The sequence below is a fragment of the Pleurodeles waltl genome, chromosome 1_2, assembly GCF_031143425.1.
Source record: "Pleurodeles waltl isolate 20211129_DDA chromosome 1_2, aPleWal1.hap1.20221129, whole genome shotgun sequence".
In the NCBI taxonomy this organism is placed as follows: domain Eukaryota; kingdom Metazoa; phylum Chordata; class Amphibia; order Caudata; family Salamandridae; genus Pleurodeles; species Pleurodeles waltl.
In genome coordinates, this window is record NC_090437.1 from 355,282,999 (window position 1) to 355,307,888 (window position 24,890).

General features: G+C 41.3%; 1 protein-coding gene across 3 annotated transcripts in view; it reads left to right on the forward strand.

The window, feature by feature from the left end:
- Window positions 1–24,890, forward strand: part of ACO1 (aconitase 1) — a 616,249-nt gene that overhangs the window by 5,977 nt on the left and 585,382 nt on the right. Inside the window, exon 1 of one of the 3 annotated variants that reach the window (XM_069239665.1) lies at window positions 22,107–22,225. The exons of the other annotated variants lie outside the window; for them this stretch is intronic. The gene's annotated coding sequence lies outside the window, so the exon portion shown is untranslated. Of the gene's footprint in view, window positions 1–22,106; window positions 22,226–24,890 lie in introns of those variants that run through there. 3 annotated transcript variants of the gene reach the window in all.

Consider the following 24,890-nt stretch of genomic DNA (forward strand, 5'->3'; position numbering starts at 1 on the left):
TATTTGGAAGTTGAAAAGTAGGGAATTTTTTTTCAATGAATTGTGAAATCTAAGTAAAGGCTGCTCTTTATGTGAGTTTGCTTAGGAATGCTCCATTTGCTTTAGATCTGTAATTGGGGTATTGAGGTTCCTGGTTTTGTTTTCTTTAAGAATGGTGCATGTGTCAGGGGGGTTTAATGAAATACCTACTTGCCCATAGGACATGTCCTTCATAAATCTACTTGTCCTGTAAAAAACATTTACTTGTCTCTTTGGTGCCATGTAGAGCAGTGACAAGTTATGGGAACAATTTCATTATATAAGAGCTCTGATAGTAGCCTCTCTGATTATGCCAGGGCTACAACTATAGTAGTTCTTGAACACTAGCAATTTCCTTATTTTGCCATCTTTCTGCAGATCTTCATACTTGGGCTGGAAGTAGAGGTAAACAAATGTTCCAGGGTTGGAATGCTCTTGAGTGTATGCAGACCTACTATCTTGCATATTTTATGGGCTTTTCTTAAAGCTCTTCTCTAATCTTTTCACATACCGGGAAAGGTTGGATATTTACTTCTTACAAGAGCAGAAGTAAAACTTCTTTCAGGGTTGGAAAAAAAGTTGTTGGAGGTAAAATGAACTTGTAAACACTCAACATATTTTTGAGGCAAAAAATATATTTGCGTTTTGCCAATGTTTGTTACAATGGTGAAGGCCCACAGCTCCCACAGCAATAAAGTTTTTTACAAAAGTCATGTGAAAATAAGACAAACATTGACAAAAGACTGACCACAGATGTCAGACCAGTTGGCTTTGCCAATGCTCAATTTCATGTTTGCCATAATCTAGTTGAAATTGGTTGCACTGATTTTTACCCCCCGCCCATTTCATTATGAATATGTTTTGGAAATTCTAGCATAAATCAAAACATTTTACTGAGTGCTTCAAAGAAATAGTACCTAAAATATTACAGTAATTTAGCAAAACGTTTTTTTCCTAATTGCATTTTTTTGTGAACATTTTATTTTGATAGCAAAGCATCATTACTCTTGCTTCTTGGCTTCTCCTAATATTTGCATCTAATCAGTAGTGCAGTCCGAGCTTAGAAGATGTATTTAGAGCCCTCACCCTAACAATAAAGACTTTGCAGTAATGAACCATAAATACAAGCTCGGCCAGCATAAACCTATGGACACACATATTACCTCAACTGCAGACAGTTCCTTTTGTTAAGGAGATGTTGATCAGTGTTCTGATGGGAATGGCTGCTGAGGTTCCTAGCAGAATGATTTTGAAGCTTTGTGCAGGGATGGGGGGGGGGGGGGGCAAGGTTTTTTTTCTGACCTGTTTTTGTTGGCTTTAGGACTCTGGGCACTTTACCACTGCTAACCAGTGCTAAAGTGCATTTTCTCCCTGTCTAAAATGTAATGATGATTGGTTTATCCATGAATGTCATATTTGATTTAGTAGTAAGTCCCTAGTAAAGTGCTACTGTCATTTCGACCTGGCAAGTGCCCCCCACTGGCCTGGTAATGAAATACTGCTAAATTCGTTTTTCGCTGTTGCAAGGCCTGTCACTTCCATAGGGTAACATGGGGATTGCTTTGAAATATCTTAAGTGTAATTTCCCACTGGGAGCAGATAGGGAGGATGGGGTCTCTGAACTCATAAGTTAAAAATACATGTTTTGCTGTAGTTGGTTTTTACATTGTAGGTTTGAAAATGCCACTTTTAGAAAGTAGGCATTTTCTTGCCTAACCATTCTGTGCCTCTGCCTGTTTTGTTTTGTAGATTACATGTCTGGGTCAGGATGACAGTTGGGCTGTTTGTGCATTCATTCTAGACAGTCACACAAAGGGAGCTGATGTGTGCCCTGCGTATCCTGGTGGCCCATAACCAAGCTGATGGGTCTTTGTGAGCTAGAGTGGTGGGAGGAGCTGACACCTGTACCTGAATAGGGCTGTACCTGTGTTGCAGCGCAGATCCTTGTCTCATCTTATTATTTTATAATAGTGTGTGATTGGACACTGCCTTAAGGTCGATGAACCTTTTGACTTGTATGGATTATATTGATTGCCACATTGATTATTGACACATAAAATAACAACATTAAAAAATGATATATTCACCAAAGAATCAATATATGATGCACCATGACCCATGTGTCCCTGAATAACCACACATGTTAGTCTCATTTAAAATATTTATTTTCCTATGTTAACAATGCTAAAGTCACAAAAATTATTCTCAACACCAAATGGTACAAATAAAGTAGCATCACAGGCTGGCGAATCGCTCTGAGAAATCTTAGTTTAAACAGAGAAAATAAAACAATACACAATAATTAGCACACAAATCAATAACATAAGTATCTGTGTAAGAGAGAGAATGCAGTTGATTCAGCAATAAACACATGTCCAATCATAAGCATAGTGAAAAACACCTCACTAACCTCAAATTAGCATTAGCATGTTGGGCATCATGCAAACGTTTTACTGACCTATATTTAGAAAACATCTAGCTATGGCACTATCAAAAATAGCAGCAGAATTTTAAGCAGTAGCAGTTTGGTACCTGTAAAACAAAAAGACAAATTCACAGAAATTATACAATGACCTCTCCTTAAGGTAAACAGCACTCAGGTTACAGCTTCATCGGGGGGATCTCAGCATCAGAACCGAGGCAGTGGGAAGAGGTGGCATTTCAGAAATTTGGTCTCTAAATTCTCAGAACAATCAAATTAATTATTTAAGGCAGGCAGCATAGCACTATAGGCTCTATGTGCTAAAATAAGCACCAGCATTTTTTTTTTTTTGCATGGAGCCTAGAAAATAATTCAAATTAATAAGCTACCCGAAGTCGATGGACTGACTGGCAAAACATGAAATATCAAAGTGACAGATCATAAGAATGAGAAGTGAAGCCTCTGGAAACCAGGGAAAATGATGCAGAAATGGATGCCAATGTCTGATTCACATTTATTAAATTAAACTTGCTAAACTTCTGTGATTGGCTGAAAACTGCATATGTGCATCAAATCACAAAACATCAGCACATCACAAAATATTCCACTATTAACTTAAATATTTCATTTTCCTGTGCCTCTTCCTTTTTGCGTAAGCACAAAAAGATACTAAATATTTCCTGCAGTCTTCTTTGCTGGGGTTTTGTGAAGTTGTTTTGTTCAGCAGATTCCAGAATGTCACCGCTGCTGGATGATAGTCATGAAGAAATAGTAAAACTTTTCAAATCAGCTCTGTCCCTCTCGGAAGAAATACATTCCCTTAGAATTAGAACGCTGATTAAACTCGTAATTCAAACAAAAGAAGTTTGCAATTCTACAGAAACATTTGACATTTTAACTTGGCTTAGCAAACAGATAACTACACGTGATGACCTTGCTTACTTGAGCCATAGTAGAAAACAAGGTATGAAAGGAATACATTTAATTAATAAAAAAAAATTTCATACAAGTTTGAAATTCAAACAAAGAATATTTTATACAATAGGCATGAAATCATTCTACTAATGTAACATTTTAGGAACATTGGCAGATATTCAACATCTGCTCTGGCCTTGTTCTACTGAAAGGCACTGCAGAAAACTCAGTTACTCACATTTATTCTAACATTATTTTTGTAAGCACATGTTCTTAAAGAGACAGAATATTTTTCTTTCATAACTAAGTTAACACATTAAAAACATATATGTGCAGGTCTTTCACTCTGATGGTAGACACTTAACAAGCACACTTTATATGTTAACAATTATTATTTTTTTTAATTTGAAGCATTTCTCATGTTAGTGTATCAGTGTAATTACAGAAAATAATTCTTTCATGTTAAGTCTGCGCTCACACCTGCCCTTGTACAAACCCTCTCCAACCCTCTGGAGTGTGTCTGGGGCCAGGGCAGGGAAAGGCAGGGTCAGGTGCACTACAAAGATTTCTCTTTGTAGTTTGTCTACTCCAAAGACAGAAATGGGTATAAGTACTGGACCTCTGATCCCACATAGTTATTGCACTTCTGGACTAAGGGCAATCTGCCAGGAATAATTGCTGGCTGCCATAGAAGGGACTGCCACTCTTCCTGTTGTGCTGGCCTGTTGCTTGCTGCTTCTGTCCTGGTAGTAAAAGAACTGAACTTTGCTTTATACACCCTGCTTGCCAAGGTTGGTAAGAAGTATCGGGGATATCAAAGACTTCCTCTGCCAGTGCCTGGGCTCTTCTGCTGAGAGTCCTGACTTGCTAATTGGAGTAAACTGCAGTCCTTGGGCTCTTGGAAGTGTAAGCTGGTGACCTGAAGAAAGAAATCCACACTCCGAAGCGCTGCAGCTGAAAAATCGTTGCAGCATCTGTCTGTGGCTAGAGAATTGATCCCAGTGTCGCAGCTGCAGAATTGACACTGTACCTATTTCAGTGTAGTTCCAGCAACACAGTGCGTCTAGATTTTCCAAGCATCATCCTTGGGTGTCAGTATCTCTCACTCTCTCACTCACTCCACCCCACCCCACCGCTGCGTGCCAAGAAATCAACACATTATCTTCCCTGCGAGGAAAGAATCGAGGCGTCTCCTCTCCTAGTAAGAAATCAACTCATCACCTCCCCTGCGCAGTAAGAAACTGAAGGCGCCTCACTTCCCATCTGGCTCACATTGTCTTTGTTTTATAAGCATCCTAGGCACTTTTTATGGTAAAAAGATTCAAACATTGCAAACATTGAGTCCTATGGATTAATACTCATTTAAACTTTTAAAAAGTGATATCTTTGCTTGTGTTGATTCGCGCACACTTTAGTCAGGATTTTACTAACCACATTAAGCATTGAAAGAGGCCAGTAAGAATCAAGGAGAACCAGATCCTTCGCTTTCTTAGATAGTGACACAAGTGTAGCCTCACACAGTGAGGGTAGGAGGATGCTATTAAACATGTCACCAGTTTAGGTACAAGATCTGTGGCATACATAGCATAGAATTGTACGGGCAGGCCGTTCAACCTGAGGACCTTTCCTCTTGCCATCTCCCTGATCGCACCCTGTACTTCCTGCTTGGTAATATCTATACCCAGTTGATCCACCACTGTAGCTTCCGATACCAAAGGGGAGGATTCTGTGGTGTAATTCAAAACATCTTGCTCACACACTCTGGTCCTTGCAGCATACTGGTCTAATGAAGGAATGCATTGTGCATCTCCTTAGTGAATACATGCCGCCCCAATGTCATCGACCTGGAGGATAGTATGACCCCCCTCGCCTTGCAAGAGCCAAGTTAGCATATTCTTGATTTGTCTCTCTCCACATGAGCCCTACTTATATTCGCCTTATAATCATATTGTTGAGGGCTCTACCATGGTGACCAGCTTTCCCGCTCACAGAGAAGGGGTTTCCCGCTCACAGAGAAGGGGTTTCCTGCCCTTGGGCATTTTCTCTAGTTCACAGGAAAGCTCATCAAGAACTGCCTCTTGTCACTTAACCTCAGAGTGTAACTGAGCACTTACCTCAATCTTCTTAAAAATGCAGTAACCCCGCACCACCACCATTTGTAATGATATTTGTGTTTTGACTACTGACTCCACGTTGCACTTAGCCTAGCAGCACACCGTCACATTAGTGACCACCAACTTCATTTTTGCCTATTGACTTTATTTTAGCATTAGCCACCGTCATGTTAGAAGCTGCAGGTATTTTTCCATGCCCATGTTAAACAATGTGCTTTTTGCTCATGTTTTTATTCTGCGTGTCTGAGTTCTCTTTTTCACCACAGGCTTAGGCTGATCAGAATGTACTAGGATAGTGTTTATGGCATGGAACTGTTTTGTTTTGAGAGAGGGGAATCTTGGCCAATTCCAACGTGTTCTTTTGAAAACTGACCTGAAGTAGCCAGCATTTTTTAATAATAAACTTACGGAGTGGGAGGGTGTTTCTAGAATTCTCCTCTCTGGTTTGTTTAAAGTATATAAGAGGCGGAGACCAGATGGACCGTGGAGTGACTCCGATCTCGGACATGCTCAGGATAATTGATCTCTCTCTCTCTCTCTCTCCCTCTTCCCCCACACACACGATCGATTCTGGGATCTGGCAGTCTGATCCTGATAAGGAGGGAGATAACGCAGATTTACCCATGCCTCACGGTGATGCATTTTTAATTCTTGTGTGTATGTATGTGTATATATATATATATATATATATATATATATATATATATATATATACACATACACACCAACAAGAAGTGCTGCACTCCCAGAGGTAAAGATTAGCAGAGCCCATTTATTCACATTTACTGCATTGCCTCTGGCCCTTTTCCCCTGAACAGTTATTCAGTTAGGGCTGCATTGGTGTTGGTGTAATTGTTGGACTTCAACTCACCAAACATCTTGATAAGGATGCCCCACTGATTTCAGGATGATGCAAGGCGCATTTGAAGTTCTCATATTTATCCATCTCCAAGTGTATAGTACACATGCAGGAACAAAGTATTTCCTTGCCACCTGTATCATTTCATGTTGTTTTCATTCCACAAAACTGGGCGCTCCCACTTGTGAGTTAACTGTAAAGGCTTATTTTGAACAGTATGCCTGCAGAGAACGCTTTACTGAAATGTTCAAACATAGGTTCTGCTAATGAATTAACTCTGTGTGAATGTCCGTCTTTATTAATGGAAGTACAAGTATAAAAGCACTGAGCATAAACTACACAGACTTATGACCTCTCATAGTATGTTTACTTGTGAAATGAGCATAACGCAAATATTGATTAGCAACATTTAAGGAAGGACTCTGAAAGTGTCACTTGGAACTATAACTGTGTTTATATAAGGCAGGTAAATGAGAACCATGTGTGTCTACAAACTAAAACCACCTGAGGAAGATGAAATGTTGAAACGCATGGTGGTCTTTTAAAGTGCTTCTCTGTGAATAAATGGAATCTGCTAATCTTTACCTCTGGGAGTGCAACAGTTCTTGTTGGCTTATTTTTCGGGGGTCCTGGTCTCAACCCTATGCTGGCACCGGCAGTCAGAGCGCGCCGCTTTTCAGACCAATTGTTTTGATATATATATATTTGCTCTGTATATTGCAGAGGAGAATCATTTGTACATGTTTTTATTTCATTGCTGTAACCATTTTAGCATGCTGAAAGCACGTTTAAATCTTCCTCTATGAACCTTGCAGAGTGGTTTAATAAATGTATTCCTCAGACTAAGAGTTGCATTCCAGAAATAATTTTTTTTGTCGGTGCATGAGTATTTCATCTCGGTCTGTAGTGAAGAAAAACGCCATCTTCATAGCCTTCCTCTCAGTTGCCACCGAGGAGGCCGATCTCGTGTTGTCACGCAAATAACTGTCAATTTTCTTAACCAGAGAGGGCTTGAAAGGCCCGATCGTCGAGCGGAGCCCTGTCCAAATTCCAATTGGGGACCATCGAAAGGCGCACAGTAGAGCAGTGAGGAGTGGTGGTCGGAGTACGATCTTGCCAAGTACTCTGCATCCAACACTCTTTCACGCTTTGCAGCAGAGCACCACATCCACTCTCACTTCTAGGTCATGCAGGCCAGATCAGGGCCTATTGTAGCACCAAGTCCCTGCTACGGAAATGCCAGAGGTGGGCCACTAGTGGGAAGGGTGTGGCCCTCAGTTTAGGCAGTTGAGCAGGTATCCCTCTACAGAGCATAGAACTTGGGCAAACCCTCCAGTGACACCACCTCCTGGAGACACTCCTCCGGGAATCTCAGCATTGCATCACCGTCAATCCTCTTTGGCATCCCAACAGTTCAGTAAGGAATCTATACCAAGGGCGCCTTCCACTCAAACCGACCAATTGCAACAAAACCCTTAATAGGACAAACACACTCTATTTCTCACTTATGCGACGTCCCCCAATCACTTTGCCTTTCTTATTCAGGGAAGGTTCTGACCTAGTACCCAGGTAGAGATAACCCCTATGTGTGTTCTATTTTAAACAAGGTCCAGTGTCCAGGGACCTTCACATCAATCCACCTTGAGATTGTGTGGAAAAATGTAATAAAATATATAGGGAGTGCCTCGCGTAAGTAACCGACCAAGAGCTAATTGGCTGCACCATTGTGCTCACCTTTTCATATTAAAACGGAGGAATCAACCATGTTTAGACCATTTTAATGTGAAAGGCCATTCAGATTATGTGCATGCCCATACTCCTGATTAAAAACAAAGACAGTTGCTAAATGCCCCCAACTCATATTTAATTTTTTTGTGAGGAAGAATTATCTCCTTCCTTTATGAGGACCCAGGGAGGTCATGAGGTTTGTTACCTAGCTGATAGAGACACACAACATTATTTTAATTTAGTCTGGGTGTTATTTCCTCTGTTTGTTTTTATAAAAAAGTTGCCCACTACCCCAGCTGGAAAATCCCAGTTCAAAGGGAAAGAAGGAGGACCCAATGGGGGCTGCACATGGAGAATCCCAGGGCAGGGGGAGATGAAGAGGGGCTCAACAAAGGCACTCCTACCCCAACTGCAGGTCTTGCAAGAGCCCTAGGGCACTTGTATGGGCTCTGGCAGCCCCCGGTGTTCTTCTTGGGTCTGGTCGGCAAGGCTGCACTGCCATTCACGCAAAGACAAAGCACGCCAGGAAAGGCCTCCAGGGAGGTCTAAAAGTCTCCAGTCAAAGGTGCTATCGGCTGCGCCCATCTCTCCTGCCTGGGCCGGCACCAGGCAGGGCTGTCCTATCATTGTGTTTACAGCCTCCTCACTGTGTGGGCTGCCAACTTGGCAATAATGTGCACCGCACCCAACCGGGCTCCGTCCTCCACCATTGCAGTGGGCCACCCTACTCTCGAACCACGGATCCCAACGGGTTCCTAAATGGCTGGGGGCACACCAGGGGAGCCCCACAGGTAGTCGTGTGGCAGTTGGAAGGGCCGGGGGGTTGCGGCTAATTAGGTTTTCTGTTATGTCTAGGTGTATTTTGTCCTGAGGGTTGTTAGTTTTAAGCCAGTTGTGTTGAAGCTTTGCAGTTATTTGTTGTTCGTTTTTTTTTTTTTTTTTCAATTTATGTTTTTTAATCCGAATTTATCCATGGGGCTTGTTTTCTTCTTCTTTTTTTTTGTCCTCATTTCGCCACCCACGCTTTGGTTAAGAGGAAAAAGGCAGTGGCCGAGGCAAATAATGGTATGGCTCCAGGTGTGCGGTCCGCCACATTGTTGGGCCGCCCCACCTGTTTTACTGATTGCACTTTTCCCAATCGACTGCCATCGACCAAGTCTTACTGTTTTCTTCAAGACCTGATCATAACCAAAGCAGCACCCTATAAGGTGAGGGGAGTTCTAATCATTGGACTTAAATTTAAGGAGGAGGAGACCAAACACAGAACTACGAAACACAAATTATATAACTAACACTACTCCACACTTATAAGCTACTGATAAACATTTTCCCAATTCACCCAAAAATTGTCTCTTCTAGTAAGAGGACCTCGTTGTTCCATTTTGCACAGTCGATTTACAGATGTTTGCCAATCCTGAACAAGGGGGGGGCAGAGGATCCACCCATTTACGACATATTTCCTGTCTGGCCAAAAGCATCAATACAAACAACAAGTGCTCCTGTTGTACTGACATTTTCTGATAATTTATACCCAGTTCACAGACCCCAAACACCACCATAAGAAGGTTTATTCTTAAGTTTACATCAAAAATTACCTTCAGGATACTTCCTATCTCCTTCCAATAATGAATCAACATTGAACATTGCCAAAACATGTGAACATCATCTGCATTGTCTTCCCCACACCGCGGACAGTTTTTCTTAAATTTCCCAATAACTGTTAATCTAGCAGGTGTCCAGTAAACCCTATGTAGTGTAAACAAATGTTTTTTCTTCAACCCTGCAGGTTTAGTAGTAAACCACAGTTCTGAACAAGACTTTTGCCACAATGCTGTAACTTCTAAGGTTGGAAAGATCCTCCCCCACTTCAACAAGGGGAGGGATGCACCATCATCTACTGTTTCCAACAGAGCGTGATACCACAAAGCAACTTCTTTTGTTAAGTTCATGTTTTTTGGTCCGATTAATGTGACAAAAGCTTCATGGAGCCTACAGTACAGCTTGTGGTCTAGGGTTATTGTGTCTATCTCACAATAAACATGCAGAAGTGTTCAGCACGTAAATTGAATGTCCCCTTGTAACTTTGTTAATAGCATGATATGCAGTCTGAAGATGGAATGTGTGTATATAGATTTTAAGGTGACCACCCCCCACACTGATTTTTATTTTGTTTCAACATGTGTTGATTGTCCCACAAATAATCAACCACACTCCTCAACTTTCTTTGTAAGCATCACGTTTCGGCCTTCTGCAGGGTGTTGACAATAGTCTTGTATGAAGATCTTCATCAGGGCAAGTCTTTTATATTACCAGTAGGGACAATAAACATAAACAATATTTTAAAAAAAAAAAAAAAAATCGACAAACTCTTTTACTGGTCAGTGCTTTTAATATTACCTCTATGGTTTTCAATTTCAGTACTTAACCTATTTTCCTTGTATGGCCTGGGTTATCTAAAGGGGTATGAAGGAGAGATGGTGGTGGAACCTGAACGTCTTGTTTTATGAATCTGAAGTGTGCAATGGAGAATAGATAAGTTAGTCATATTTTTGTTTTTGGACTGAGTGATTAGTGTCTTTGTTGCATGGAAACCCTGAGGTAGAGATGGGTGAGAATGTGTGTTAATTGTATTGGCATAAAGTGCATAGTAGATGCATGTTGGTGTTTTGGGGTGTGAGTTTGGGAATATCTGAGTTGCTTTACAGCGAAAGGTTGTGTGGGTTTGCTTTGGTTGGTGAATATTGTGTGCTATTGATGTATTGGCTTGGGATGGTAATGTTTGAATGTGAAGGGCTGTGGTGGTGTGAAGGGTAAATGAAAGAAGGAATGCGGTTGGATGTTATAAGATTCTTTGGGGGTGGGAAAGGGTATAACCCGAAGTTAGGTTTAGTTGTTGGGTGAGTAGGTGTAAGAGGTAGGTTTACTACTAGAGAGGAGGGTGAAGAGTGCTTTCCTTTGCTTTAGGTGGCAAGAATAGAAAGATTGCATAGGGGAAGGTTATGAAAGGGGTTTGTAAGAACTGGCATAGGCAGCATTTGGAGAAGGTAGAAGGTAGTGGGCGAATTTAGTGAGAAAAAGGAGAGGGTGTGTTAGATTGAGGGGAGTATGGATATGTACTTTCTGGGGTAGTAAATATGTGTGCATCTTCCCTGATATGGGGTAGTGTCCTCCTGTGGTGGAGTGCTTGTGAGGTACAAAGGTACTTTACTAGATTTCTTTTGTAATCAATTATTGCATTTCAGGCCACTGTTGGCCCTCTGTCATATAAAGGGCCAATAGGTGAAGGGCCAAAATGCATTGGGGAGGCGAAACTTGATATTTCGTGGGATGCTATGATTTTACACTAATAGGAATAAATATCCACGAAGAATGCAGACAAACTATTGAGTGTTTATCATTATTTTCATCAAATATATCATGAGACAAGTGCATGATTAATTTTGTAATAATTAAGAAAAGTAGGATGGTACCTTTGTAACTCACCAGTAGTGCACTGCAGGAGGACCCTACCACCCTTTAAGGAATGTGCCTATATATATATATATATATATATATATATATATATATATATATATATATATATATATATATATATATTCTAAAATGGCACCCAAAGATAAGAGGGAGCCACTCGAGGTAGTGCACTCAGTTGGTAACCGACGATCAATAGATGGGAAATATTTGGTACCAATTGAATGTGGAGCCTTGATTTAAAAAAAAAAAAAAAAAACTGTGTGGGGTAATGGAGATAGGTGTTTTATATTGAGGTTTAGCCCAGAGTTGTGGTTTATTTAGAAGGGAAGCAGCCCTTGTGTGGTTGGAGGGCTACAAGGGTACATAAGGGGGTTTCATAGAACTGAAAATACGTTGGTGAGTGAGGATTGCTTTAATTGGCCTGGTTTGCTGGGTGTGATAGGTGTGTGTTTGTTGAAAGATTGTATTTATGGTGTTTGTTCTGGATGACTTCTAGTTCGTTTGTATTGGGAGGGAAACAAGCAGCATTTCTTGCCCTATGTCCTTCCAGTCCCAAACAAGGAAGTAATCCTTGTTCTCTTTGCCTGTGCTAACCTGCAGTTTGAGAAGAGCTAGTTTAGGCTGGTGGTGAAGTCACGTGGCCCTCTCTCAGCCTCATCTGGAAGTCAGGTTTGATGATTATCGAGCAACCATTAAGTGAGTTCACCTGGAGGAGGGGTGGGTTCAGTGTTGTAATCCATAACTTGTGCCTTGGAGAGCAGATAGACATAAGATGGTGAATGAAATAGTGGGTCTTGTGGCAGTAAGGCATATAGAACTGCACAAAATTCACTAACGTTTATAACTAACAGTAGGACTGTTTGTCACAGAAAAGCTGACCTATAGCTTTAAAGGCCCTTTAATTGTAGTCTCCAGAGTACACAGCGATTGAGCTGATCGGTAGATTGGCAGTCAGTAGTAGCCTCTGAATGGAGAAGCACTGGGGCAGAGAGAACGGGGGGAAAGACAAAAACACAGGCTGCAAAGACGGAAAGTTCAGCAAAGAGAGCAGAAGGGATTAGAGCAGAAGAGATTAGTGTGGGGTGGGTGAGAGGGGAGTGTGGGATCACAAGGGTGTGAGGAGAGAAGAAGGGGTGCTGATGGAAAGATAAACAGAAAAAGGAAGCTGCATGGGTGTTAATGAATGATCTTTTACAGACTCCAGCAAGCAAAAACTGGTTTTCTTTGAACAAGAGAGCATGGAGCTCACGGGATCAGAGTCCAAATAGTCAAGTATTACCTGAAATTACTAAGTAACGAGTATATTTTGCAAACAGTCCGACCTGTGTTAGTGGCAGATTACGAGGAGTAAAGACACTCCTCACTTCCAGGTGCGCCTCAATGGGTCGCAGGCTAAAGGCCATGCTCTTTCCGTTCTTAACTCGAAGTGGAGTATGTTACGTCTAGGCTGACAACAAAGACCCACCATTGAAAACTGAAAAAGTACATCACACATCAGCGATTTTATTTTTTCTGATTTCACAAGTCTCACTGCAACGTTTGTTATTTTTTTTTATATATAGTCCTTGCTTTGGGTTTAACTTTTGAGTGTGTTGCTGTTTAGAATAAAAACTCTTCCATACTGTGGTAACCCTGCTGTAAATGCGATCAAAGCTCCTTCATGTTTTCTGGGACCCTTCTACCTCTTGTGTAGGTTACTAAGTAGAATGCACCTCTTTATGGACAAAAAGAATCCTACTGCTAATCCTTTGCTACCTTCAGCAGTTGCACCTCTCAATGTTGACGTCTGCCAAAGTCACTGCACAGTGAGTTTTTTCTTTTGCCAGTTTTGTGTGCTAAGCAGTTAATGTAAATGGAATGCTTCCAAGGCAGTTTGCTATTTATATGTAACCCTGTATGTATCCCGTCTACTGTAATTATGATTCAGACTTGTATTTGGTGGGTATTGAAGTGTGCAGAGCACTTTGTCAAAGTGGCTCACTTCACGATGTGGGAATTTAGGGAGGTATGACAGCACGGTCCCCACTCTCTGTGCAATAGTTTATCTTTCTGAAGCAACTTTTGTGCCTGCAGCTAAGTACACACGGTCGCTCTGTTGTTAGACCTTACTATTATGAGCATATCCGAGCTAGCATAACTGCAACCTTTTCTTTGCTGGGTCAGTGTATAGGGAACCCCAGAGTTGAGACATTATACAGCCTGTGTGATTTATATTTTAAGTACTGTGAAGACATACCTTTGGCCTGGTTTAGATATGCTCACAATTTGGCAAGCCAGATTGGTACGCCATAGTTATGAGCCTGCTCAGAATCTAGTTAATTGAGGGGGCAGCATAAGTAAAAGCCAAGTTTATGACATAGCGTTGGTGCACCTTGAACACACGCTACTGAAGGTTCCTGCGCCCATGAATTTCTAGGTAAAAGAACGCTCCCAAGTTTGAGACATTTGTGTATGTTTTTTTAAATGAACATGAGCCATTTATAAAAACATTACCTTGTCAGATGATACTACTGTGATCTTCTATTTATTTTTTACCTTGAATACAAATCGTCGGGCACTTTTGACACATTAAATCGAGGGAATATCTTTCTACGTCTGTCTGCTAATCTGGATTTGGAGCATCTGACCTCCGCTCACATATCTTGAATTAAATTGGTTGCCCCACAATTCACCGACACAAAGGAATGGACCCTAATTACCTGGGTCTGGGAAGTTGTGACAAATTAAGTATTTATAGGAAAAGCAATATTTAAAGACTGAGAATTGCCTTTAACAGCCCAACCCTTGGTGTGAATCCAACACTAATACTTACACAAAAACGTCAAGCTCCTTTATAACATGCAAATAAATCGAGAAGAAAATTACAGCTGTGTAAAGGCGCCTTCCAAACTATATCAGTCCTACAGAACATGCAATTGCTGTGAAGTGCCCACTTACAAATTTGAGATTAGTTTAGCAAGGCCGCTAACATAACAGGTGGGAACTTCAGCATGAGGAAACTTATATGAAAGTTGGTGTTGGCTTCCTGCTGCCCTTAAGTGCCCAACGAACGCCTGAATAGAGGCTTCTTCAAAACAGGTTTGTTTGAGGCTCTTCTGCTAATTTAGGGGGACTTACATGTTTATCCCAGGATAGGGATATTATAACATGATAAACTTTTGGGAAAACTTAAATGTTCTATATTTCCAAGAAACATGGTGTGACACTGAAATCACTCTCTCAAGCTTTCAAGCCTTTTCTAAGTATGCAGAAAGAGAAACCAAAAAAGAGTGGCTAGGCCATACACATAAAACTGGACAAGAAACTTAAAATCACAACTTTACCAACGGACAACTATTGTGTACAAGCTGTCCAAAATGGAAATTTGCTCTTACTTAATAAACTGACAGCCGAGAGAGCGTATTTTTCCATAACAGAATCATAAAAAAGAGCTACACTAGGGGAGGCCCTGGTTGCGGAATTCCATTCTAGGGGCTTTAGAGTCCTAACTGGCAGATAAAACAAATACAATGCTTGACCAGCAGTTCCACCTCATTTATCCCTCTTAAAGGAAGCGGTTTTGGAATACACACCCTTAAGCCTTTCGATCCTCTCCTCGGTTTTGAGTTTTGAAATATTTAAAATAACAGAACGCGGCCTCCTCCCACAGGCTTTTACTATCAGAAATTGTAATACCGCCATAGGGAAAATGACAAACATTTCAGGTAAGACAGCTACTTAAATCCTACCAGATCTCAACTTGCTCCAAAGAGTAAAACTATGCAAAAGGGATATAAAAAGTTATTTGTCATGTCACGAAAGGCAAGGGAAAAAGCTTTGTAATATGCTATTAGCAACATTTAATTAGAGGCACTCCATGGTGATAAAAACGTAATACTCCGTTCATCAAGTATACCTCGGTGCCCCTCGCATGAAGCTACATGCATAATCTTGTCAACAAGCAAACCTCAGTGGTCTTTAGTCGAAGTGATGGAAGGGATCAGTAACAAGTTTGCAGGCTCCATCATCAGAAAATGACGGCAAAACAGTGCCTCGTGCTCCAACTGCTACCAGCTGCCCTCTGTAAATTGATAGGAAATTCTAGGCAAGCATTCCTAAACCACTTTTCAGTCAGTACCTGTTAACTCAAACTATTCCGTATTCAATTCACAGACATGCAGAAAGGGAAATGTCACGACCCACCCCTCCGTAATTATCGTTTAATTGCTTTGCTGAACATTGAAACCAAATAATTTGCAGATTGTATTCTCCTAGTTCTTGCGCTGTGGGCCGGATAACTTGACATTACTCTCAGTTTTTGCTGTACAAGTGTTTTTAGAGCAGCCTTTGACTGACTCTAGAAATGTGCTCTGGGAAAAACGATATAAATGAAACATCCCTCCACGGTTATTGGAGGCTGCCCAACTAGTTTATTATACAAACGGATGGGATCGTGTCAGAATTGTAATATGTGAGCGGTTTCAAGAAAAATCGAATTTATGAATGGCCTCAAACAAGGTTGTGTGCTGCCTCCCATGCTGTCTAATCTTTTCATAGCAGACTTAAAAGACAATCTTGGTGACACTGATTGCTGACCTTTCCTGGCTAGGTCGGTGTAAGCGGTCAACATTACAAAATATAAACTGTTCTCATGAGCAAAACACCCATAGGCTTCTGAACAAGTTGGGTTCACACTTTGACAAAAAAAAGCTGGAAGCAAATGTAGCTAAAACAAATGTAGTGTTAATCGGCCAGAAAATCAAAAAGCAAGATTCGGGTCACATAGATAAAGGGGAAATCTAAACTGTAAGGTCCTATAAAAATAATCTGAATACCATTTTTGATCATCGCAGCTATTTTTAGGACCATACGCTCTCATTTGCAACTATAGTTAAGGGTGTGAATCGGGCTTTTAAATTACTGCAGACCAAAGTTCAAAGTCCTTCCTCGGACTCGTTAATAAAGTTAAGTCAGATGCAAATGGCAACCATCATTATCGTATGGCTTGGTTGCCATTCCAAAATATCTTGCTTTATTTATGAATAGTCATCAGCAAAGTTTACAGATATATTTTGTTTGCCTTCATCCCAATCACAAATCGGGTTGAAGTTCGACCTGTGTAATGAGAAAATAGAAAGGCGTTTGTCGAACATTTACACAAAACAAAGACTTTGTGCACTTCTCTACATTGAGTCATCAAATTTGGATAGAAATAGCTAGTAATACCTCAAATAATAAATGTGGTGGGAGATGTTGGAGGCTGCGTTACATATCTATTGGTTTAATGTAATATGCTTATCACTAACATCACTTGGCAATTAGGGCGTATCCGCTTGTTTCAAACGGAGGCTGCATGGTTTGCAAAATAGCGAAAGACTGTGATGCAGCCTCGACTAGTTACCAGTGGATGAGATTGATTAACGCATTCCTTCCATAACTTCCTGTATACTTGAGGGCAATGCATTAAGTAGGACAATATGCCCAAACATTGTTCCCCTACACACTGTGCGACGGGAACCAAGCTATATCTGACCGATGAGCGCTAACTAGGGCAGAAATAGTCCTTGGTTGCCTAGGTTCTAGTTCAGGTCTGGACCTTTCCCGCTGGATCAACGTCAAGACTGATTTGCACATGGGTGGGTCCAAACTGAAGTGGCATAGTGTGTAAAATAACGATTGAATGGGTTGTGGACCAGAGTAATTATCAGTGTCTGAGATCGATTCGGACATTCCATCCATCACTTTTTGTTTATTTTAGGGCTTATAGTATAGAAGGGTTTGAATTGTAGCAGGCTTCTGATTTTGCCCTCTTCCTGAAAATCTCCATACAGGGGCTGGAAGTAGATAGTTAGTTGCAATTCTAGAGTTGGAATACCTTATGAATATGTGCACTGTTGCATACTCAAAAACGAACCTGATTAAGGGTATTCACGAAATTCTCACCAAACTCTTCCCATGCTTGAAATTGTTGAAAATGTACCCCGTACAAGGGAAGAACTAAACCATTTTACTGGGTGAGGACCTATTGGGGTGTAGAGAAAAGGGAATTTGTAGTCTCTCATCAGATTTTCGTTTGAGGAAACATAATCGTATATATGTGCTCAAATGGAAGTCACTGAAATATGCAAGGATTCGTTTCCAGGCCTACTTCTACAAACTGTTGCAAATTTATAAACTATATAAATATGTACCAATGTAAGTACATATACATGCGGCTGCACTCTTGTGAGGGTTTTTTAAATGTATTTTTAATAGAACCAAGAACATAATTTATTTTCATTTTGCACATAATATAGTCCATAGTAATGTTAAACTGATTCTCCATTATTAAACTTTTTTTTATTTAAATATTGGCAGCTTCAAACATGTTTCACTGAATGGTGCCTCCGAGAAATTATATTTAAAGCTGGACAGTAGTTCAAAACATTTTCTTTCAAAGTAGACTTTTTTTGTTAAATAAAAAAAAATCCAATATCATAACTGAATGCCAAACATTTTGGCTTTTCCCAAGTTTGGGATATGTATTATAATGATTATTTATGTATTCATTAATGTTTGCATGAATATTCTTTCTTCCAGCACTTTGGTAGACGTCCCAATCCTGCAAGGAGAGGGATGCGTTTAGTAACAGTCAAAACTGGTACCCTCATTGTACGGTAACACTGTTTTACATCGTAATCTGCTAGCATACACTGGTTGCCCATAACTGGTAGTCTACGGGCCCACTGTAACAGAAGAAAATTAGCCACCACTACTCTGATAAATGTTCCCCTTTCAGATATTTGCAGGCCTCCACCTAGAGATCAGTCTATTAACCTTACTATGCTTAAATTTCATGTGCAGGGGAAAGTAATGTAAATTAAGACCATGTGAAGTAATCTGCACTTGTTTTTCCTTCCAGTTGAAAATAGATCGTTTTAACTCAGATGTTGCTCGGCAGCTGCCGGTCATTGAAGAATGAGGGCAGAACCTGTTTTTCAAACTTTCAGCAAGTGAGGACGCTTCCGGGGTCATTTCGTTAATGTTTTTTGTGCTCAGATTGCTGGCTCATCACATGTGTAGCCTTTGCCTCACAAATCGGGCGTAGTGAGTTTATCCTGAACTTTGTGTTCAGTTAAAAAGCCAGTGTGTTGCAAACATTTTTTTTTTTTTTTAACAAGGTCGCTTTCTAAGTAAACAAGCAGTCCGAGGCACGTCATAACAGTCCAAGTAATGTGCCTACAATTCTTACCTTCTTCATTAATTTGTAATCTCCATACTTTGTGGATGTATAATTTCAACTGTTCCATGTATTCATATCGGTCGTAATCATGAGTATTTCGCGCACTGAAAATGGTTCGATTTTTAACAAAGAACTAGCCACTAGAGAGTTCAGTGGACCATTTATATTTTTGTTTGGATGTCGTGGACCGTTTCGGACAGCCCAATTCCCCAGAATTAACATTGCATTGTAATGTACTTTCACTCTGCTTTTCATTTATGTCCGCCTATAAGTGTTTGCAATAGATGTCATATCTTATTTGTTTTCTTTAATTGTACCAACTACATTTCTCTTACATTTAGTCTTCCTTCAGGAGGCACGCACCAAACATTGATTTTAAAAGATCACACACACTCATTCTTTCACACACGCACGCACGTACGCATGCACATCCATTAACATTCATAACATTCAAACATGCACGCATGCACCAAACATTCATTTTAAAACCTCACACACACTTGATTGACACTCGCCCTGGGCGCTTCAGGGCTTAAACCTGAATCGCCAAGGGCGAGTGTCAATTGGTGACGCTTTCTTCGTCACCCAGGGGAGGGCCTTGCGGCACCTTTGCTTAGCCGAGAAGGTCACACCCATAGGAGCTGTGACCTCCTTAGCCCTGCAAAGTTAAGTTCAGCTCCGGCAGCATGGAGTCTGTGCAAATCGCGCATGGCTCACTCCTGGCTGTCTTAGCTGAAAATGAAGTGTGTCTGTCAGGCTGGCCTTTGTTCAGCCTGACAGACACTCTTCATGAGGGGCAAAAGGTGGGGGTGTGTGGCCCCTCCGCCCTAAAGGACGGGCCGCCACTGACCTGAACTATAGATTTTGCTAATCATTGTTTTTGTGTTTAATTGCATAAGCGTGGATCTGAGGTTTGACATCACAGCAGGACACAGTTGCTTGCTCATGCTGCTTAAGGATAGAAGCAATCTCCTTGCATGCTATGTTTTGAAATTGCAGTCTTTTCAAAGGTGTTTGTAAATAATACCACCGCAATACAATGAGAACATCTGCCTGCTGCTGCAAAACAGTCTGTATGTCTAAAGATCAGACAAAATGGTCGTATGAAACTGGCCCCTAAGATGGAGCCGGTAGCAACTCATTCGAGTAATTATGGCTTTGAAAATCACAAAATGCAGGTCAAGTAACTTGAAAAATCTACTTGACCAAACTGTAATGTGCTAGACCTGTAAACTGGTCTCAGATTGTGTGGTCCTAGGCAAATTGTTTACAGAGTTGCCTTTTTCTTCATCCTCCCATATGATTCCACCTTCAAATGTGTGAGCTCAGAATATCTGCAGTTCAAAAAAAGCTTTTGTTTGATTAAGTAGACTAAAGTTTGCTCCATGTATCGCAAGAATCTAGCCCACATATAGGGGCACATGACCCATGCCTTGATTTTAGTTTACTTATAGCATTGCAGTTTGTTTAAACACCCACTTTTAATAAATATACTAAACCCTGATGTGGTAGCATACTGTCATCTAGACACATCAAATTTCCAAGAAATATCCAAAAACATTTCCACTAACCTGCTTGCTTCACTTATAAAAATTATATAGTGTATTAACAATCTGTGAAAATTGGGTTTCAGAAAACATATCCTTTGCACATCAACACGTAAGGTATTCTGATTTGTTTTCATCCTAATAAAATATTTTTTTCATTGTACAAGTACAAAAAATGGGCTTTCACAACTACTGAAATACATTTTAAAACGTTTGTGCAGTTGACTTAGTCATTCAAATGTAGTAGGAAAAACTTGACACCCTATAGCCTTTAATTTTACACTCTAAACAGCAGGTCAGACAGTTCACCTTACTTCTCAGAGTCTCCCTTTTGTGCTCCTATTGGCTACCTGTGCACCCTCTCTTTTGAACTCCCGGCTGTAGCGGAAAAACCCAGATACTCTCCTGCCAGCATGAGATCCTGGCAAGAGTTTTGGTTGAGTGCCAAAGTTGATATCCTGTTTCAGGCCTGTAGATTCCAAGGTTGGCAGTTTCATCACTAGGCAAAATGCGCTGCTGTATTATATTAGTAACTTACACTTTACCTGTGCCCAGGGGTTTATTATAATTCGAAGAAAATGTTGGAATGTGTATTTTTTGTTTTTTGTGCAGTGCTAAATTGCACATTGGCACTTCAAGATTGTGGAGCAAGAGAAAGTGAGGCAAAGCAGGGAGTTAGAGGTGGAAGTAAAGCTGAAGGGAGTAGGTTGTGATGCAGGGGAGTGGAAGTCGATACTCCAAGCTCAGGGACTAATAGGTTTCTTTGTATCCACCTAAACATAAATCGACTACACAATATAGACTAACTACATACCAATGTGAGTAGCTGTGGAATTAAGAATATTAAATCCATGCAATATCACCCAGAAGGGTGATCCTATGGATGCTATGTTTACGATACATTCGTAGTTGATATTCTGAAATCAGTACAAGTGCAGGGAGATATTATTGACCTCAAGGTTTTGACATGCAATGTTCACAAGAAGGGGGTCAAGGGAAGTTAGTAGAAATAAAGATGTGGAGAACAGGTAAACAATGATTCAAACCACTTCAAGAGAAACGTGTGATAAAAGTTACTCATGAAAGCATTTTTAAATCCCTTTAGTGATCCAAAATTTGGGGTATGTTCGGCTTGGGAGCAATGAACATTTAGTATGTTATGGTGTAGACCATGATAGATTTTTTTTTTACCTGGTAACTGGTTGAGGACTAGGAAATCACATGATTTAGTGGAATTCGGTAGAAAGCGACTTCTGTCACACTGTAATCTGTTTGGAACTGAACTTGATCTTGTCTCTGACTTTGCGTTGGTATCTTTCAGATTCTGCATGTAGCAAGTCCCTCTACAGTCAAAATAACTCTTGATGAAAATCTTACATTAATGCAATTTTCCTAATATGTTCACAGTGCTAGTATGAAAATGAATTAATGTCCACCAGAAAACAGAATGAAAATTATAATGCCACGGTTTCAGAGCCCAATATATTGCAACACATTATGAGGGGAAAGGAGAAACCAATGCGGATGTAGTGTGCATTTTTTTTTTTTTATTTACTTCTGCCAATGTTCTTCAATGTTTATTTCATTATTTTGTTAGTTGACCATGTTGCTTCCCATGAGGAATTGCTGTAGGACTGTTTTCCCTAAATATCCTTTTTTTAGGGTCGAGTCTGCGAGTGCACGCTCTAGCACATGACTCTTTTGTTTACAACAAAGGGCTTGGACCTGCCTGTTTACCATTTGTTGACATCAGTGCCCTTTCTAATTGCAGCCATCTAATTGACCAGCGCAATGCAACATTAACATTTATCCCTTACAGTGGAGCAGGGGCCAAGGACAGATTGATTCATCTTAATGTGTGCCCGTTCGCTGCTCCATATGTGATTAATAAACAGAAGGCGTTTGACTGGCAAAAGCGTGTCCAGAAGGAGAAACAAAACTGTAAAGGTGTGGTTTTTTTTTTTTTTTTTTTTTTTTTTTTTTTTTATATATTTCACTTTCTTTCATTTTGCTAAGTCTTCTTTTCTTACTTTGCACTCGTTTTATTTTCTGTTTGCTTGTGGGCACTTTTCTCAAAAGTTGAAGATTATCTTGTTCTAAATATTGCAAACCGACCTTGTTTCTTATGTGTAATTTTTTTAAATAATGCTCGAACACCTTCGTGCAGTGCACGCCAATCCACCCCACTCAGTCCAGACCAATCCAATCCAACACACCCCACTCCAGTCCAGACCTCACTCCAATCTTACCCACCCCAGTCTGCTCCACTCCAATCCGAAACAATCTGCCCCACTCAGTCAAACATAATATGCCCCTCTCCAGTCCACCCCACCCCATCCCAATTCACCACACTTCAATCCAGCCCAGCCCAATCCAATCTACCCCACTCCAATCCACCTCACCCCAGCCCAACCCGTTCCACCCCACTCTAATCCAATCCACTCAGTCTGCCCCGCTCCAATCCAAAGCAGACTGCCCCCACTCCACTCTGCCCCACCCCAATTCAATCTGCCCCAACAAATCTGCCTCAATTCAGTCCATTCCAAGGCACCCTACCGCAATCTACTCCACCCGCTCCAGTCCACCACACGCAATCCATTTCACTCCAATCCAATCCAACTCACCCTACCTATTGAAATCCACCCCACTTCAATCTGCCCAAATCTCCTCCAGTCCACCCACTATACCCTAATTCAGTCCACTGCAGTTCAGTCCATGCTGCTAAATCTAATCCATCCAACTTCAATCCAGTCGTTCCCACTTCAATCCAATCCTTCCCACTTAAGTCCAGTTCACTCCAATCCACCCACTCTGACTCACATCAATCCAGTCCACCCACTCCAGTCCATTCCACTCCTATCCACCCCACCCCACCCCATTCCACTCCACTCCAATCCAATCCAGCCCCTTTTAGTCCACCCCCTCTAGTCCAATCCACCCCAGTGCAATCCAATCGACCCCACTTCCTCAATCCACTCCACTTTGCCACTGCACTCTACAACACTCTCTTCCAGTGAACTACTAAACTCTACTCCACTAAATGACACTTTACTCCCCCCGACTCCACTCTTCGGCACTCTACTCCAACAAATCCAGTCCATGACATGTTACTCCCCCGACTCCTCTCTAGAACACTCCGCGCCACTAACCTTTAGCTATGCCGAACAGCAGCCACACTGGTATAAAACATGGCAAAAATAAGTTGCCAAAGCCAATAATGCTTGGATAGGTGAGACCTACCTGCTTTGCCAGTGCTTGTTTTCTTAAGTCCGTGTAGGAGACTAAGGGGCCGATTAGGGGTTTGCTGGACCGAAACACCCGTCTGCCACACTCCCAACGTGGTGTTAGCTGACATGCTGGTGACCTCCCCGCTGGTCCTATTACGACTTTCCAACTGGGCTGACCGGCAGCCCAGTGGGAAACGTGTGTCAGCATTTCTGCCAGCTCATAATAGAGCTGGCGGCAGTGCTGCTGCACGCATGGGGCACCAGCACCCTCAAAATGCACACTGCACAGTAGACTGTATGCATTTCGAGGGTGCTGAGCAGAGGTTGGAGAGTCTGCCTGCCAACTTCGTAATGTGGCGGTTGGACCACCAAAGCGGCCTGATCGCCTTGTAAACCCTGAGTGTTTTAACTGCAGAATCTGGAATTACATTATAAAACAAGTGGCGTTGTTCCACTGGACCATATTATGCATTTGATGAATGAGGATTAAAAACGTCAGACATTCCTGCTGCGCTCGCAGGCTGTTTTATGTTTATATTTTGATTGTACGTTGCATTACACATTTGCAAGTGGGTAAATTAATATTGCTGAACGTACTCCCAGAAGCATATTGATGCTTTTCGGTTGATCCTAGAATGTTAATATCCATCATTCTAGGGCTTGATGAAGTTGGATAATTGGGCTGTGCGCCCTTGCTGAGGAAGTTCAAGGGGGTCTCTCATTTCCTATCCTGTCTCCATTGAAGTCGATCTCAGTCTGTCATTGTATCTTCTACACAAGGATTTCAGAACTACACTGAAACAGCTTTCCGAGCAGAGCCTCCTACCACGTGCAGTGATGGCACCGCAGGATTGGAGCCACCTGAGGAATCTGAATATAGTGGTGTTGTTTGTCACAGGCGAGCTGAGTTTGCTGATGTGTGCAGTAGACCGTCTTCTACACTGTCAAGTGAATGTGCACATTTACCTGAGGAGGGCTGAGGTAAGCTGGTGCATCAGTGATACTTAAGGAAAACAACTATCTTTCCCTTCAAAGTGTTTGTAGTAATTCTGGAGATACGCCTTGGTACGTTGTGGTCCCACCAGGTCGCCTGGCATCCCTTTGTCAGTTGCACAGTTATTCAGAGACTGTTACTACTGCTGTTTCCATGCAGTTGTCAGCAGGTATTACAGTTTACCATTTTCAGAAGCTGGTCGACTGGCCCGAATCACGGTAGCCCACATATATCGCATCCTTAACTGGCCCTATCTCGAGGCTTGGTAAAGACTGTTCTGGACTGCACTGTCCTCTGTGCAAGATAAGAGGACAGTACTCTGACCTCCTAATCAGCCGTCATTTTTTTGCAGTTTTCTTTCAACCTGTCCTTTTTGTGTGGGTAAGCCTGT